This window comes from Polypterus senegalus, chromosome 4 (assembly GCF_016835505.1).
Source record: "Polypterus senegalus isolate Bchr_013 chromosome 4, ASM1683550v1, whole genome shotgun sequence".
Lineage (NCBI taxonomy): Eukaryota > Metazoa > Chordata > Cladistia > Polypteriformes > Polypteridae > Polypterus > Polypterus senegalus.
The window spans coordinates 222487951-222494813 of record NC_053157.1 but is presented as its reverse complement, the minus strand read 5'-3'; positions in this window follow the sequence as shown (position 1 = coordinate 222494813).

The window sequence follows — 6863 nt, the reverse complement described above, 5'->3', positions numbered from 1 at the left end:
GTTTACTTGAGGTTGTTGCAAATTTATTAAAAATAAAAAAAACTGAGAACTCGCATGTACATAAGTATTCACAGCCTTTGCTCAATACTTTGTCGATGCACCTTTGGCAGCAATTACAGCCTCAAGTCTTTTTGAATATGATGCCACAAGCTTGGCACGCCTATCCTTGGCCAGTTTCGCCCATTCCTCTTTGCAGCACCTCTCAAGCTCCATGAGGTTGGATGGGAAGCGTCGGTGCACAGCCATTTTAAGATCTCTCCAGAGATGTTCAATTGCATTCAAGTCTGGGCTCTGGCTGGGCCACTTAAGGACGTTCACAGAGTTGTCCTTAAGCCACTCCTTAAGATATCTTGGCTGTGAGCTTAGGGTTGTTGTCCTGCTGAAAGATGAACCGTCGCCCCAGTCTGAGGTCCAGAGCGCTCTGGAGCAGGTTTTCATCCAGGATGTCTCTGTACATTGCTGCAGTCATCTTTCCCTTTATCCTGACTAGTCTCCCAGTTCCTGCCACTGAAAAACATCCCCACAGCATGATGCTGCCACCACCATGCTTCAGTGTAGGGATGGTATTGGCCTGGTGATGAGCAGTGCATGGTTTCCTCCAAACGTGACACCAGGCATTCACACCAAAGAGTTCAATCTTTGTCACATCAGACCAGAGAATTTTGTTTCTCATGGTCTGAGAGTCCTTCAGGTGCCTTTTGGCAAACTCCAGGTGGGCTGCCATGTGCCTTTTACTAAGGAGTGGTTTCCGTCTGGCCACTCTACCATACAGGCCTGATTAGTGGATTGCTACAGAGATGGTTTTTCTTCTGGAAGGTTCTCCTCTCTCCACAGAGGACCTCTGGAGCTCTGACAGAGTGACCATCAAGTTCTTGGTCACCTCCCTGACTAAGGCCCTTCTCCCCCGATTGCTCAGTTTAGATAGCCGACCAGCTCTAGGAAGAGTCCTGGTGGTTTCAAACTTCTTCCACTTACGGATGATGGAGGCCACTGTGCTCATTGGGACCTTCAAAGCAGCAAAAATTTTTCTGTAACCTTCCCCAGATTTGTGCCTCGAGACAATCCTGTCTCGGAGGTCTACAGACAATTCCTTTGACTTCATGCTTGTTTGTGCTCTGACATGAACTGTCAACTGTGGGACCTTATATAGACAGGTGTGTGCCTTTCCAAATCATGTCACAATCAACTGAATTTACCACAGGTGGACTCCAATTAAGCTGCAGACACATCTCAAGGATGATCAGGGGAAACAGGATGCGCCTGAGCTCAATTTGGAGCTTCATGGCAAAGGCTGTGAATACTTATGTACATGTGCTTTCTCAATTTTTTAATAAATTTGCAAAAATCTCATATATATTTTTAATGTATGTAGATAATTTCGACCTGGTCATTTTTAGAAGTAGCTCGCAAGCCGAAAAAGTGTGGGCACCCCTGGTTTAGTCCAGTTGTGATGGCTATTATTAACAACTGTCTAAAATCCGGTATAATGCTAGACAACTTTAAACATGCGATTGTTCAGCCTTTGCTGAAGAAACCCACACTTGATCCTACAGCTCTTTCAAACTATAGGCCTATTTCTAAGCTCCCATTTCTGTCCAAAATTATGGAGAAAGTGGTTTCTTTGCAGTTAATTTCATATCTGGAGGATAACAATGTATGTGATGTGTTTCAATCAGGTTTTAAAAAACTTCATAGTACTGAATTGGCTCTGCTGAAGGTAACAAATGATATTCTATTAACTTTGGACTCTGGCTCTTCTGCAATCTTGGTCTTACTGGAACTCAGTACGGCATTTGACACAGTGGACCATGGAGTTCTGTTAAAATGGCTTGAAGAAGTAGACATGTGCAATGAAATGGTCCGTGTCCTATCTGAAAGGCTGATCTGTGTCTGTTAACATGGATGTTAATTTCTCTCAGCCAGCTCCTCGCACACAAGGCGTCCCTCAAGGTCCCTTTCTATTTTCTCTTTGTCTGCTCCCCTTGAGGGCCATCGTTTACAAACATGATGTTGCGTATCATTGTTATGCTAATGATATGCAGTTGTACCTCAAAGTTAGTTCTGACATCACCTCATCTGTAAAAAAAGCTGTTGAAATTATTAAATATTGGATGGCACAAAATTTCTTGCAATTAAACGAAAATGAAACAGAAGTCATTATTGTTGGTCCTACCACATCTGCAGTTGAAATCGGCATGCAGTTATGCTCCTTGGCAGCAATGATTTATAATGATATCAGAAACTGAGGTATCATCTTTGAATCATCACTAAGTTTTGATAAACAAATCTCAGCGGTAGTAAAGTCCAGTTTTTACTAACTGAGGCAAATTTCTAAACTAAAATCCTTTCTATCACAGAAGGACTTAGAAATGACAGTCATTCATACCTTTATTACATCTCGACTAGATTATTGTAATTCCTTATATGTGGTTCTGCCATAATCTGCTCTGTCGTGCCTTCAGCTGGTTCAGAACACGGCAGTGTGATTTTTGATTGGGTCAAGAAAAAAGGGATCACATCTCGCCCATTTTAGCCTCTCATTCTTCACTGGCTGCCGGTGAGGTGTCACATTGATTTTAAAATCTTGTTTCTTTTTAAAGCCAGCCATGGTCTCGCTCCACACTACATCTGTGACCTCCTTCACCCCCATGTGACACCAAGAGCACTGAGGTCATCTGATTGATTGCTCCAAGATCTCGGCTGATGTGGAGGGGAGACCGAGCTTTTTCAGTTGTTGCTCCTAGGCTTTGGAATGACTTGCCTTTTCGCATCAGGTCTTCATCCTCTATTGAGGTTTTTAAAAGTCGGCTTAAGACCTACTTGTTTTCTTCTGTCTTTCATTGTGTATGATGGGATTGTGGTGGATGTTACAATTGGTTGTTTTATTAATCTGCTTTTGCATGATTGTTTGTATTGTGTTTATTTTAAAGCTTTTTTGTACAGTACTTTGGCAACCTCTGTTGCTTTTAAATGTGCTTTAATAAATAAAATAATCTAATGTAATCTATGAGTAAATTCAATTTTCATATAGATACTGTATATATTCTTATTTGTATGCTGCCTTATTGCACCTTACTGCCTACTGCATTTTAATGTACTATTTGCACTAACTGTCTATTGCACTTTCTGGTTAGATAGATAGATAGATATATAGATAAATAGATAGATACTTTATTAATCCTAAAGGAAAATTAGACAATAAGATGCATTTAATTGCACCCGTACAATGACAATAAAGTTGAAGCTAATCTAATTTAGAGAAACTGCAAAAAAAACCCAAAGTGCCAGTGAGGACAGTGGTATCCTACATCATCCAAAAACAATTGGAAACGGGAAGAAACTCTGATATGAGATCTGGCAGACCCAAAGTCACAACCCAACCAGAAGACAAGTTTCTGAGGATCACCAGCTTGTGTGATCACAGGAGCCTCACAGCACGACAGCTTCAAGCACAGCTTAAAAGTGCAGGTCGAAAAAAGTGGTCCCAGTTTCTACTGTGAAGAAGAGAGTACATAAAATATATATATATACACACACACACACACACACGCAAACACCTAAATTCTGCTTCAACCCATTGTCAATATAAAGAAAATGGAAAATAATACAAAGAAATACATTTCTTAAAGGAAAAAAGTACTAAAACAAACTACAAACTTGCACTCATGGACATGGATTTGTCATCAACATGGCGGCTTTGGCATAGGCTTCATTATCAATAATAATGCAAGAATTAAGTAGCCGTCCTGAAACTAGTGTAACAAAATGAAATATTCAGCAATGGGACTGCAACTGCAGCCTTTGAAAGCAATCATCCTTTAACAATGCATTCAAAGTATAAATGTCTCTCTGTAAATGAGGTTACAGCAAAACTTGTGGTAAAACTTCACAAATATCGTCCTCCATTGTTCATCACTGCCTGCCCACCACCACCTAATTTTGGCAACCTTAGGTGACCACCTGCTTCACCTTAATGGTAGCGCTGTCCCTGTCTCTTATTCCATGTGTCTATGGTTCTTTCTGTGAAGTAAAACTTTCTAACATTGGTGAAAAATTTGTCTTTAATGATTTTGCATCTGTGTTACCTTTTCTTGTTGATTTATTTTAAATAATAGCCAAAATCTACTGTATGTATTCCTTTTCAAATCAATTAAAACAAAAAGATCTTGAATTATGTCACCTCCTAAGCTTCTTCAATGCTTTTTGACAGCTCATACCTCACAGTCCTGTAATCCGCCTCTTCCTTGAAGTTCTTATTAGCGCTTCTATGTCTTTTTCTTAGCGTAGACACCAAAACTGTACACCGAACTGCAGAAGAGGTCTCACCATTGTGTTACATAGCTTAAATATAACCTTCTCTGACTTGTGCTCCACATGCCATGCCTTCTTTTATGACTTTTTCAAAATGTCTGGTTGTGGATGGTAGCAAATTCACTACAACTCCTTGGTTCAATTCATTAGCTGTAATTTCAAGTTATATATCTACTAGTGAATGCTCAAGTCTAATTTTTTAATTCCTGTGTGCATGTCCTTCAGTTATATTAAACCTTATCCTAAGCTGTCCCTCTTACCCTACCAAAACGGTTCTAAAATCCAGATAAATGGTATTACTGTTGATGCTCCTCCTTGACCATTTGCTTTTGTTGTTTCCTTTTAGAACTCCAGCATACATGGTGTCCATAAAGTCCGGGTGCAATTTAAAATAGTTATAACTTTGTAAGTATACGTGATAGAAAGAATTCGTAAAAAGGATTAGAAAGCTTGATGTATTTCATTTTTTTTATTTTTTTGTCTTTAGAAGTTTTATTTTTGCCGTATTTGGTGGAAATGAAAATCCATATGTACTGTACATGAAAGAGATTCTTCCAAAGTTGATGTGTGGTGTGCTTTGGGGAAAAAATCGAGTCATAGGGCCTTTCATTTTTGAAGGGCGTGCTGTTAATGCTGATAGCTATTTAAAAATGCTGCAAAATGACTTTGTTCAACAACTTGAGCAATTAGGACTGATAGAGAATACAGTGTTTCAGGACGATGGTGCTCCTTGTCACTTTGCTTTGCATGTTAGACAGTTTCTACATGAGACATTCCCTAACAGATGGATTGGAAGAGGTGGACCATTTTCTTGGCCTCCACGTTCACCAGATTTGACTCCATTGGATTTTCTTTTTATGGGGACATGTGAAAACTAATGTTTATTCAACCAAACCTCAATCTTTAGAAGATTTTCAAGCCACAATAACTGATGTGATTGCTGGTATTACGGGAAATCAGCTTGAAAATTGTTTTCTGAGAACTAGAGAATCTTATTACCCTTTGCATTAGTCATGATGCTGGACATGTTGAAGATTAACAAGAAAAATAAAAAATACTTTAGTGTTTCTTCGTTCTAATCCTTTTTACAGATTCTTTCTATCACATTAATTACAAAGTTAAATCTTTTTTTAAATTGCACACGGACATTATAGACACTCTGTATTAGTGAAACATCTGAATCCATGTTGACTGCTCACTTAAACTTGTATTGTAGACATGTGCTAGTCAATCTGTTCCTTAATAATTCCTTCCATTAATTTATTTGTGATGCACGTTATACTTTAGCATTTAAAGTCACTGCTTCTCTAAAAACTGATTTTAATATATATGTGTTTATTTGATTTGATATACTTTACTAATCCCCGAGCACAGGGTCAGCCATTGTACAGCATCCCTGGTGCAATTTTCAGGTTAAAGGCCTCGCTCAAGGGCCCAGCTGAGTAGGATCCCTTCAGGCAGTAATGGGATTTGAACCGGCCACCTTCCCAATATTAGCGCAGACCCTTAACCTAAGCGCCACCACTCTGCCCAAAAAATACCAAGTGAATCTACATAGACTGCCCTCCTTGTCAATGTTGTAACATTTTGTGTTACAAAAGAGGAACTGATTATGTCTGAAAACCTCTGCTGCTGTATTTTGCTTTTTGTAGGCTTAACGCAGTTAATATTTGGGAAATTAAAATCCTCCTTGATTATAATATCCTCCTCTAAACTTGCCATTTAATATTATTAAAAAGAAGAATAACTTAATCACTGTCTGCATTCGGGGGATGTATTTACTGCATTTCTAATATCGGGCCCCTATTTCTAATGCTTTCTAATCAAATGCAAATATTTTCACTAAGCAGTGGCTCACCATCTACTTCAAATTCTGTCCTACATAAGTGGCAACTCCCCACCTTTTCGATTCTGCCTGTCTTTCCTAAATAATATGTACTTGTCAATGTTCTACTCATCCCCATCTTTGTTATTTAGCCACATCTCTGTTATAGTTTTAATATCATTATTATACTCGGCTACATACACATATTCAACTTACTTTTTTTTGACTCAAACACATGGTGGTCTAGCGTGGCATTTCTCTCTATCATGTCACTGCATTGACCACTGTACTTCCCTATTATGGAGTAATTCATCAGACTGACCTCTCACTTTGGTATGTGCTACGGTGTCCTGTCATCTTGGCACTTTCTCATTCGTCCTTAGTGAAACGTTGACATTTGACTAGATGTTGAGCTGAGATTGCAGCTCTTGTTCTTTTTCATGTACGGCTTTCTTTAGTGATCAAAGTGTTAGCCTGTGGATGATCGTTACAGACTGTGATGCGGTTCACAAAGTTTGTGGCCACAGTGCTGCGCCTTTTTCATGGCATCAATAATAGATAGATCACCCTAGCCTGTGCATTTGTTCTTTTCTTGTCAGCCATGGCTCCTGACCGTGTCATTGCTGTTCTTTTCGTGTCAGCTATGGAGCCCTCGCAGTTGTTCTTTTTCTGTCCACCACTGCAAATGCCTTGCCATCAGAAACACTTTAGACTTGATTATATCAGC